Raw genomic sequence first — 13,160 nt, 5'->3', positions numbered from 1 at the left:
GAAAATTCTATAGAAGAGTTCTAAAGCCAATGTAAATTTCTGTGAAAGTCACTATTTCATATAAAAATAATATCTGTTGATTTTAATATGTTTTAAAAATACTTCATTCCCAAAAGACAGAGTTCTGATACTCTGGATCCAAATAAAGGTGCATCCTACCCAGCTTTACTCATTTAAATGTCAGATTCCTAGTATAAGACATATTTAGGTTTCTTATATAGCCAATGGAGAGAGACTGGATTCCCAAAGTACATTTCTTTGTCTGTACTTTTCCAGCTGAACATGCCTGAGAGAGCCTAACCAACTGTTTAGGGCTGGGCATCTAACTGCTTGACATCCAAGGCATGCTTCAGAAGCACCCTTATCTAAGGCTTCTAAGATACTTACTTTTGGTTCTGGGAAGTTATAAAACTTTTGTTGATCTCCTTCAAATAATAAGTGATCTTTCTGCAGACCAATTGGCAGTGTCACACAGGCTTAGAGTTTTCATGGATAACATAAAGCTGCTCAAGCTTTTGCTTACAAGCAGTAAGTAATTGATTGTCTGTCAATATGTAGCGCATATAAAGCAGAAAAGCAGAACTATCAACAACAGGCTCTTACTGTCTCTTCTCCCTCCCCTTCTCAATTAACACCAGGGTCAAGCTCAACAGTTCAAACATAAAGAATTATAATTTGTTCCTTTAAAGAAAAACAGTAACTTTAGAAAAAAGATATATTATTGATTTGCTTAAGTTTTCTTAAATAAATAGTTTGCTATTTGCAGACTGCTGTCCTTCAGCATATGTAAAACATATTTTGTTTGGACTAAGGCTTTCTGAAAACATCCCTACTTTGCAATTAGCTCTGGGGAAAATTTTAATCTCAGTTTCATTTTTGTGGAATATGAAGATGCAAGAACTACAGACAAGACATTACAAGAGACAGAGGGAAGGTATCCTGACTCAGGACTATATTCCAGTTTTTGTTTGCATTCCATCTATCTTCTCTGATGTGGCTTATAGCAACACAATATTTGGATGAACAAATCTACTCTTATCCACAGCAATGCAGCAAACTAATTTAATTGAAACATTTTATTAAATCACTTTGAATAATTTAAAGATGATGATGATGATGTAATGATATTTTTGCTGCTAAAAAAATTGGGTATGAAAACACAAGATTCCTTTACAAATTCACTTCTTTTTTGTTTAGATATAATGTTTTTAAAAACTAGATTCTTGGTTGAGTATGAAAAGAAATACTAACTTCTTAATACATTATTAGGCACGAGATAGCTCCTGCAATCCGAAAATCCACATTCCTCATTTGTCTGCTATTTTCTGTTAATATATGACTGTCTAAATCTTTTTTCACAAGGTTCTTCACTGTTTCACTGTCTTTAAAATATCAGTTGCTAAATTCAGAACAATGACCTTAAGCTTTAAGTTCAGGTTTTGTTTCAGTTTTAAATGTGCAGTGATGACCACTGATATTTAGTAACTCAGTTCCCATTACTCTTGCACATAATCCAAATCTACAGTCAGCTTTGTGAAAGGTTTTGTTGGACAGTCTCTTTTCCTAGGAAGCTAAAATTAGTTCCTTTCCTTATATCAGCCCTATAGTCTGTGATTTCAGTCCCCTTTTTGCCATCCTATAAAATTTGCCCAAATGCTCCAGAGTCCGTCCAAGCTTTCAAGCCATAAGAGAAGATAAAAAATTCCTGTTCTCATGACCTAGAAAATTAGAGTTTTTCTTATTTTCAAAACACATATTGTAAAACAAAGGCAATGTTTCATCTGTTTTTTAGGGACATTATCAAATCTCTTGTATAATATTACTCCTATAAGACAGAGACCTCAGAATATATACATATATGAGTGGAGTTGTTCCTATTAAGGTGCAAAACTCTGCATTTCCCCTTGTTGAACTCCATTATATTGCAGTCAGTCCACATCTCCAGCCCATTGAAGTCCCTCTGATTGTCAGGACAACCCTGTCATGATTTAGCCACTCCTCTCAGTTTTGGGTCATCAGCAAACTTGCTGGATACTAGATCCTGCACCATCATCCAGCTCATTAATGAAGATTTTGAACAGGACTGGACCTGGACTTGACCAGTATTGATTCCTGGGGTATGCTGGTGGTTACTGGCCTTCACTAGCCTTTGTTCACCAATCATCATTCTTTAGGCCCAGACATTCATCCAGTGCTCAGTTGATTTTACAGTCTACTCATCCAGCCCATACTTCAGTATTTTTCCTATGAGGATGTTAATTGGTGTTCAGATGGAATTACATATGTAGTTTCAAACTCAACCAATTAGTTTATCATCTTCTACTTTTATAACCAAGCAAGAGACTTTCTAGCCCAATGCTCAGTCACTCAGCTGAGCAGTGGCAAACTTGCAATTTTGATTCCTATTCTCAGGAATGTTTGCATATTGACAGTAAACAGACATTGGAGAAAAGGTCTCAGAATGGTCTTAAATTTGCTAGGTAAAGCAAAGCAAATCTTATTCAAGTTCAGTGGACTATTCATGCTTCATCAAATTAATAACAAAATCCTATTTTTCACTTGAAGAAATGAAATCTTTTCCTAGAAACACATGACTGCTAAAGTCATTTGGTTCTGACCCACATTGTATCAGGCAAAAATAACATAATCTTCTTAATATACAACCAAGTATTTTTAACTCCAGAACCCATTCAGATGCATAATGAATCTTCTTGCAATACAGCATTACAGTATGTTTACATTGAGAGAAATCACTTTTGATATGCAACTTATAAGTGGAAATGTTTGAGCAAGTTGTAACATCTGATACTTTTATAGCAGCTTTATGAGTAAAACTTTGATCATAGCAGTCCTTTTTTGAGGTTTCCATAGTTAAAAGTAGTATCACACAAGAAAATTTGTGTAAATGTCAAGAAGGCACCGATGAGCCCACACCTTCAGTCCTGTATCTAGCTCTGGGCCCCTCAATTCAAGAAACCCATTGATGTGTTGGAGTGTATCCAAGGAAGGAAAATGAAGCTGGAAAAGGGTCTAGAGAGTAAGTGTATTGGTTTATGAGGCAAGGTTCCAGTACCAGGGGGTCTGCAGGGGTGGTTTCCAGGAAAACCTGCCAGAAGCTCCTGCCATGTCTGTCAGAGCCAATGCCAGCCAGGTCCAAGATGGACCCACTGCTGGCCAAGGCCAAGCCAATCAGAGATGATAGCAATGCCTCTGTGACAGCATATTTGAGAAGTCAGAACAGTTATTGCCCAGAAGGAATTGCAATAGAGAAGTGAGGATTCATAATATGTGAAAGAAACAGCCCCGCAGACACCCAGCTCAGTGGAGAAGGAGGGGCAGGATGTGCTCCAGGCACTGACCAGAGATTCCCCTGCAGCCCATGGCGCAGAGCATGGTGTGGCAGATGTGCCCCTGCAGCCCTTGAACATCCACAGCGATGCAGAGTTCCACCTACCCTGGAGAAGCCCTGCACCAGAGCAGGTGGATGCCCAAAAAATGGCTGTGACTCCATGGGAAATCCATGCCAGAGCAGTTTCCAGGCGGGACCTATGGACCCATGGAGAGAAAAGAGCCCATGCAAGAGCATATTTCCTGGTAGGATTGCAATCCCCTGGGAGGGACTGAGGCTGGAGCAGTTCATGGGCAACAGTAGCCTGTGGGGCAGACTTGTACTGGAGAAGTTCATTGAGAACTGTCTCCTGTGGGAGGCATTCCACACTAGGTCTTTCCCACAGAAGAGTTTTCTTTCCCTGAGGAAGAAGCAGCAGCAAAAAAACCATGCAGTGAACTGATGGTAACCCCCACTCCCCGTCTCCCTGCAGTGAGGTAGGAGAGGAGGTAAAGAATTGAGAATGAGACTGGGAAGGAGGGAAAGGTGGGGAGAAAGTGTGTTTAAGATCTGTTTTTCTTCTCATTAACCTACTCTGATTTTGTTAATAATGAATTCAGTTTATTTCCCTAAGTCTAGTTTGTTTTGCCCTTGAGAGCAAAACAACTCACAACTGGTGAGTGATCTCTCTGTACACTTATCTCAACCCACAAGCCTTTTGTTATAATTTCTCTCTCCTGTCCAGTTGCAGAGGAGAGTGATAGAGAGACTTTGGTGAGCATCTAACGTCCAATCTAGGTCAAACCACCAAAGTAAGTCATATGAAATGTGGCTGAAGGAGCTGGGGTTGTGTAGCCTGAAGAAAAGAAGGCTCAGGGTAACCCTTTTCATTCTCTACAGCTGCCTGAAAGGAGGCTGTAGTCAGGTGGGTGTCAGCCTCTTCTCTCAGGCAATAAGCAAGAGGATGAGAAGAAATGGCCTCACACTGTGGCACGAGAGGTTCAGGCTACACTTCAGGAAGAATTCCTTCAGTGAAAGGGTGATTAAGCATTATGATGGGCTGTGCTGGGAAGTGGTGGATTCACCATCCCTGGAAGTGTTAAAAAAATGACTGGGTGTGACACTTAATGATAAAATTTAGTTGAAATGGTGCTGTTCAGTCAAAGTCCAGACTTGATGATTTTAGAGGTCTTTTCCAACCTTAATGAATCTGTGTCTCTATGAAGACAGAAACCTGCATGTTGAATATTAGAATTTGGAACCCCTTAGAACCCTACAGAAGTAATTGGCTGAATATTAGAAAATAATAAGAAACTAGATTACATCACATGAATTCTGTTTTTTCTAATGAAATTAAATTTTTATATCTCATCAGTTTCTGACTTTTCAGATATTTGCATTTCATATTCCTTTTAATTTTACACTGTGGTTATTCATTATTAAAAAAAAAAAAAAAAAAAAAAAATTAACTAACCCAGATTTCTGAACAGGACACGCTGAAAACCAGGGAAAGGACCAGGAGAATTATTGTGGATTCCCAGAATAATGATCCCCAAAGTACATCAAAAAATGGTCATGAACAAATGAAAGACACTTGATCCAGCCATCTCCATTCTGCTTGTTTTAGTCCACAGTGTGTAGTGTCCACATGGTTACTGCATCTTTGCAAATATCACACAGCCAGAGAGTAACTTCCTCAGTTAGGTAGACCATTTCTGTTATTTATTGATAGAATTCTTTACACCAGGTTTCTCAGACATGAATGATTCTACTGTCCCTGTGTTTTCTGAAAATTAAAGCTGCTGAGCTACAAGAAAGAGCATGTAAGTGAAGAGACAGGTCGTATTAAGTTGTTAAATGAAAATGTAAAAATGAAAGAAACTGTTTTTAACTCATGTTTTTAATTTAAAATAATTTTTTAAAAACAAAATATTTAAGATTATCTGGCAAATTAGATTTTGTAACACTTTATGCAGCAATTTGAAAATTTGACTTCCGATGAGCATACATGAATCAATCAACCTAAAGGCTCTTGAAATTCAAAGTTCTTCATATTTCTTTAATTTGGATATAAAAATAGATCTGGAGAATTATGCTCAGTGACTACAATATGACCAGCAGAAATTTCAATGTCAAAGCTTTATACATTTAAAATTAAACAAATAAAATGTGATGAACTGTCCCAACCCTTTCATTTAAGGATATGGGATTAAAATCTATTTGCTCTTAAATTGTTTTTAGTAGTGATTCCTGTTTTGTTGAGGAAAAATTTGCTTTAAATTCTCAGGCTGTTATTACATATCAACATCTCTAAAAGATTCTTGGTGAATCACATCCCATGTCTCAAGCTTGGGCTGTAAGGACTTTAAGACAAGGCTGTTTTTTGCACTGTGCTTTTCTTGGGACAGAACAATATGTGTTCTTATACTTTCTGACAGCATTGTAAGTGATACAGGAAGTGATAAGGAAAAAATTAAATTGGTGGCAGAAGAAAACTACAATTTTAACATTCGAGGAGGGCAAGACAAAAAATTTTCCTGCAATGAAAGAGCATGATTATGGGCATGGGACCTACTTTTAAAAACACTCTATGCTGAGCAAATAATTTTCATACCACTTATTCTCGTTATTGATATTTGAGTCCTCCCTATCCAAAGGACTGCATGTAGCTCAAGTCTTCACCATATGTCCATGGTTCTCATAGTGTTCAAGAGTAAAGCTTTCCTAATCAAGAAAAATCATACCATATAGCAGATTTTTTTGTTCTCTAGGGCCTCTCTCTGCATTAAGAATGCTAAAAAAGCAGTCCTGTTGAGTACATAATTGAATAAATGCATGTGACTATTCAGCTTGCTGGAAGAGGTGGGGGCAAAATACAAAAATTGAAGGGGTTTTGAGCACTGGCTTTAATCTGTCAAGTTTAACATCTGTCTGCTATAAAGACTGCCAGGACAGGATATTCCACATGTACATAGGCACTCACTAGATAAAAGTACACAGGGAAATTAACTGTCAGCTAAGAATTTAAAACAGGAGTTAGACATTCATATTCTCAGAATATTCTACAAAGCAGGGAGCACACATGTGTGAAGGAAGCTTACTATTAAGGGTTTCTGTTACTAGTACTGCAAGAGAGTTTTGTTAAACTTCTGAAAGCAGTAGCATTGGAAGACAGCCTCTACTTAAAAGCCTTATAAGGAGACATGACATTCAGGACAGAAACCGAGATATTTTTATCTTGACAAAGGTAGATGTTTGAAAAAAAGCACATTAATTTTCAGAAAAAAAATCCCTGGATTTCTGAACAAGTATCCTGTTGAGATCCAGTATAAAAAATTCTAATTGAAAGAAACAATTTGAACGTTTCAAAAAAGACTGGTCACATAAAGACCTGGTTTCTGAACTAGTTTTTCTGGTAGAAGCTGAGATGACTGTGCAGTGAAAGTAAAGAAATATGAGAATCATAGGAGAGAACCTCCAGTAGAGAAAGAGTTTTAACTGTCTGCTCAAAGGTACCAAACTGCTTTACATCTTCCCTGGAGTTTTTCAAACATCTAGGCTATTTAGATGTAGGAGTTTGTTTAGCCCTAATCCATGGCTAAAAGTCTGTATTGCAAAGCTGTTACATATTTAATTAGTTTGCTGTGCAATTCTTGTAATAGAACTGAGGGAAAGGTTCATTTTATTGAATATCAGTCAAGCTTGTAGAGAAGTGACTTTGGAAGATTAAATTAGTCATCTATGCTTTCTCTGAAGTAAATGGGCAGAGATAGACACCTCCAGCAGGCAATTCATTCTGTCTTAAGTTAGTTGTCTAAGGCTATTTGGATGAATCACCTTTTGACAGTATCTCTCTCTTTATCTCTTTCAGAAGGCATCTAGTTAGCATCAAATAACTTAAATTTTTTAGGAAAAAAACCCAAACTTTAATAGTGTTTATACACAGCTTATTTTAATTGAATAAGCATGTACACTTGTTCTGCTTTTTAGAGGTTTTAAACATATTATTGACCCAGAACTGAAAACAATCTCTATGATTCTGGAGGAGTATTCAAAGTTCTAATAAAAACCAAAGAGAATAAAGGTCACCAAAAAAAAACCTGAAACAAAAGCCAAAACCAATCCAACAAAAAGCCCCAAACAACCCAAAATTGTACCTTGGAGCACTAGGAAGCACTGACTTACAACTCTGACAAAGGAGATGAAAGAAAAAAAAAGGTCCTCTATAAGCAACGAGAAAAAACATGTGTTAGTGAACTTGATAAGAAGTGTTAAGACTGTGTGTTCATATTAATTTACATGTAATAATGTCCTCTTCCCACTATCAATAGCAAATGTTCAATTACACATAAAAATAACACTTTTCTCCTTTATAATTGCTTAATGTTTTTGAAACAAGAAAAATACAGGAAAAGGGCTATTGCCTTATTTCCTATGATGACTCATAAAGTCATAAAATTACAGTTGATTTTGTAGATTTTAAAAGAATTTCCAATTGTTTTGCAGAGGACCAATTTATCTGTTCAGAAAAGCTGTATTCATGTATTGGAGGAAATACTTTGTCTGGACCAGTCTGTGATGTTGTCTATTGAAATACATCTGTGACAATCAGATATTCTGTGTGATTGCATGTTCACCTTTCCTATATTACTCTACATTATTGGGGTTTTTTTTCAATTGTATGCATATATCTCCACCCCAATCTCTTTTTGTCAGTCTCTTCACATGCACAAAGACTTTAGATTTTCCAAATACTGGTATTCCTGTTAGAATGTATATTCCTACCCATAAACACTGAGCTATTCATCAACAGAAACTTTTCAAAAGCAGGTATTTCAGTTAGAGGAATTCCCCTCTCTGACACCCTCTTTAACACTATCTTCAGACAGTGGAGCAGAAAATGACCTTAAACCTTTCCTCTTTTGAAACTACACTCCCTTTGATATTACACTGAAAGATAAGAGAAAGGGCTGGTATCTCCACAATATAAAATTGTGTGAGGTTGTGTGCAGGCAAATCGGAGAGGAGGAAAAGCTGACTGGCAGACCGTGAATAGAATACTTTGCTGATGTAAGCTGCTGGTTAGAAGTCATGCTTACATGGATCCCAATCCAAACCTATGCCTGATCAATATGACCCCTGGCAGTCCAAGACTTAAACTTAGTCAAATGATCCCTGACAAAGCTTCAGTAAATACAGCTCTTTCCAAAATCTGACCACATCCCTCATTCCAACCCTTTCAGCCTGTTGGTGCTTCAGATCTAAACCTCACAGGAAGGGAGCAAGGAGAGGAAGAGATGCAGAAAAATATGAAAGCCACCAGTTAGTGAGGGAAATCAGTAATCTGATTCATATACTGGTTTATAAGCTTGGTTGTTTTGTATTTCATAGAACAACAGAATCATAAAATTGTTTCAGTTGAAAGGGGCTTGAAAGAGCACGCAATTTCTGTCCCCCTGTCATGGGCAGGGACACCTTCCAGTAGACCAGGTTGCTCAAAACCAAATTAAAAAACTCCAACCCATGAACTTTTTGCCAGACAAACTAACACCACTGAGAAACTAATGCTGGTGAGTACATCCTGCTAACCAAGTCTATAAATTAAGTTCTGCTACTCCTGATTCACTGACCAGTAAATCCAAAATGGTAGCTGCCCAGGCTGGTTCCACATCCATACAATACACTAATCCTAGATGTGTGATCTTTGACACCTAACACATGGATGACAGGGGCAAAGCCAAACCCCTGTATCCCTCCCATACATAAAAAAAGTACTCATACATTGGTTCCCAGCAGCTGGAATCTAAACCTTAATTGTAATCTCATCAGTCCTTGGCAGATTTAGATCTATTATCATCCTGCTGCTTCTTCCATCCCTTATTACACTCTGATAGTCCACAGTGGTTTCCTTTTCAGCTATTTTCCTGTCAGATACTCCTAAAATGCAAGTCTCCAGTCCAATCCAATTCCAAGCATGGCCAATGAGTCTCATTATCAGAATGTTCTTGGTAAAATTTAACTTTTAGTACTGTGTTGGTCTCTACCTTCCTCCTATCTCCGCAGTAAGAGCCACAACACAGGGACTTCTATTAACTCCTGTCCTAAATCAGTCATGCTGTCCTAAATTTACATCAATCTTAAACAGGTAACGAAACATTCACTCAGCAGAAAGCTTCAAAACAATTTTAAATTTTATTCACATTTTTCAGAACACTAACAATGTCAATTTATAGACACAAATTATCACAAATCTGTAATAGGGATTTACTGTAAAAGGATGCATTTTTTCAGATGACAATAATTGTTTCACCTAAATACCACTTCATATCAACACATAACATAATGGACAATGCACAGAGTGCAGCAATCTGATTGACATAATCTTTGTGAAGAACTTCAGGTGGCCTTTCCACAAGTAATTTGAGGAAACCCGGGAAACTAGCAAAAGCAGAACTGATCCTAATAGAATAAATAGTCTCCTTCGTTTACAAATGAAGTTAGTTTTATCTCTTCCCAACTGATTATGTTGCACTGCTGAGTTTGATCAACTCTTTTATCTTGACAAAAATTAGTTACCAATTAAATATTGCATAAGTTAATAAAATGATACCTGAAATTTATCCAGATGGTTTTATTAGAAACAAAAATGTTTGATATAAACACTACTTGGAAAGAGAATACTGCTGAAATATGGCAGAAGTTACAGGAAGTTTTAATGCTATCTTGACAAAGCAGGAAATCTCAATAGATAGTAATGAAACTTAAGGTGACCTTGTAGATAGTTGATATAAAACATTTTATTAAACTGATGTTTCCTGGCATTCCACTTTTTCCACCATTTGCTGTCAGGTTACATTCAGTGAAATGAAACTGTATGAACAGCCATCCTTCAAATACTAAGTTCCATTGTTTTTCCTGTCTCCCAGGGCATGAAATAGCTACCCACCACCTGCTGCTCACAGGCTGTTTTGTCAGGTTGCAAGTCAGAATTGACATACACTGATTTTTTAGTGCCCAGAACTATATGATATCTCTGTAGTGCTTAGGACAGCTCCTGTTGCCCTGTGCTGATCTGCAAACATCCATCGAACAAAATTAAATCACAAAATTCTAGACTAGACTATCTGTGTTGGAATTTTACCATACATCGTAAAAGGACTTTGAATAAAAATTTTATATTTAGGGCAAGTAACAGAACAGCCAAGGGCAAATTCATTAAGCATCTGCAGCTGAAATTATTTTGGGTTCATTGATTCAATGTTTTTCATGAAATAATTGTATGTGGCTGCTCAGACTTAGAGACAAACACTTCTGTTTTCAAAAACTGTGAGAGAGAGAAAGGACAAAAAATTGTTCAAGGAACTTTCTCTTAGCTGACATCCTCCAGGTGCACCCCATATATGTACATATTCCAGTGTATTTTCTTTTTAAAAAAATTATTTATAACTATTTGAAAAAGCAATAGTATTCATTTACTTAATTTTTTTGAACACATAAGCTGGAATTAGGTATAAAATAAGGAAGATTCAACCCATATGAGCAATGGGAAAGCTTTCAATCTGTGTTTTTCTTATCACTTTTCACTTGATGGAAAGAAAAAAAATCTTTGGCATTGGTCCAGCAATCATAAAATGTAATCAATATTCTTTAAGCTCAGAATAAAATGTTCTAAATAGGTTAGGAAGCCAACTTTACTCTATTTTTATGAAGTATATAACTGAAACCAGTTATATTCCCAAAAGAATGAATAAAAATACTGTGTTTTTTCTTGAAGAAAAAGTATAGGTTTAAGACTTACATAAGACATACTGTTATTTTTTTAAATACTGAACAAAACCTTGTGAGTTCCACAAGGAAGGATTTAGCTAAAAATCAGATACATTTACAAAAACTGCAAAATTTTTTAAAAATGCCCTAAATTCTATTTCTATTTTAAGAAATCTCTGATGTTGATATGTCTGGGATTGTACACAAAAATATTTTTGATGACACATTTACCCCACTAGCAGTTACCAGTCCAGGAGCAGTGGCCTTCCCTGGAAGCTGGCACTCGGTCTGTTTGTGCCCTTCGTGTTATTATTTGTGCTGGCTTGTTTTTGTTTTGTATTCTTTTGTTTTTACTATTAAAACTCTTTCTTTATCAGCATGAATTTCCAAAGAACACTATAAATATCGATTTCTCCAGGAAAGCAGAGAAATCTGATAGATCACTTGCTGCATCCCAGGTTTGGGTTCAGATTAGGGGTTCTGATCTTTATTAGTTAGCCGGTTCTGTGTACCCTCATGCATCCCCCGTGTTTTCCTCCCCCCTCCACAGTGGTTAGCTCCAGGCTGCCTGCCATTGGAGCTTCCCCCGCCACTCCTGTAGCCACTCCCTGCCCACTCCTGAGGATTCTGTGTCCGTCACCTCATTCCCACGATCCCACTCGCCCCAATGTCCGCCTGTGCCATGTTCCTGTTGGTCGCTGTGGTCCACGTCATCGCCGTGGCACCCGCACTGATTGGGCGGGAGGGCTCCTGTCCTCCCTGTCCCACCCCCTATATCATCCTCTCCCCCCTGGTCCCATCACCATTTTCATCCACGTGGGGTTGGGAGCAGTCTGCGGCTTCTCCATCATGGCTCCCGTGGCCAATGAAGCCTCCAGTCGCCACACGGATGGATTTGGATGATTCCCTTGCCTCTTTATTGCCTCCCTCATGCCGATGGTAAAGCGCGGCCAACCCACCCTGGTGCGCGGCAACAGAAGCACCCAGGAATTGCGACAAGTGCTGGCCCCGACGAGAAGCCAAGGAGCCCAAGCTGGGCACTCGAGAGCTGACTGGGACTGAGAAAAATAACGCATTGTTGCTATCACTCATTCCTGCAAATATACACCAAAGATATTAAGTGCTGTAGTCAGGAAAAGAGTAGGAAAGCTTGATGGCATACCTTCATCCCTTTCATTGAAAGAAAAACAACAGACAAACACCACCACAACAACGAGAAACTCCAAAACCAGCCAACACCCAAAAACCCAACAAAGAAAAGAAAAAGATATGAATGGCTGTGATCTGTTGGCAGCACAGATATACATCAGGAAGCCCAAAGTATAATGGAAACCCAAGACTCTATACTCTTGACTGTCAACTTTCTTCAAAAGCAGTTTAAAAGTTTCATTCATGTGATTTAAAAGCTGCACAAAGCAAGCAGAAAAGAGAGAACTGTCTATAATTTGATTAACAGCTAATGGAACAGAATTAAAATTAATTAAAATTACCATTTAGCTATGGAAGTTAAATACTTCTTTTATTAAGCAAAACAACCCCTTAGCTGGTGACAGAGAAGAAATGATTGCAGCTAAATTTAATGAAACTTCACCTAGTGTCTTTGTGTACTCTGTGTAGTCACTATCTATAATATCCTTTAATGTTCAAAAAAGATTGTTTCTCCTTTATAGAAGACTATACCTCAAAAGCAATGTTGAAATTTGCAGCACACCCATGAAATCTGTGGGAATGAGTGTTGTTTGATAGTTTAAATAATAATTTTTAATGAATTTCATATTTCTGAAGTAAGAAATGAATTTGCATAAGATATAGTAAATCGGTATGTTTTTCACTAAACAATTTTTTTACTTTATTGGGCAATATTTATTTCCTTTCCATACTCTTATTGCTTTTTAGTTTTCTATCACTGTTGAGATCCCAAATTGTGCTCCTGTTGGCACATGCCACATATCAAAAAAAATCATAAATATATTTAAAATTTATTATCATTGAATCGACTTACCTGTTGATCTAAAAAACCCCAAACCAAAGAAACAAAAACCCCAAACCAAGAAACAAAAACTGA

Source organism: Vidua chalybeata, chromosome 2 (genome assembly GCF_026979565.1).
Source record: "Vidua chalybeata isolate OUT-0048 chromosome 2, bVidCha1 merged haplotype, whole genome shotgun sequence".
Taxonomy (NCBI): domain Eukaryota; kingdom Metazoa; phylum Chordata; class Aves; order Passeriformes; family Viduidae; genus Vidua; species Vidua chalybeata.
Note: the sequence above shows the minus strand (reverse complement) of the source record.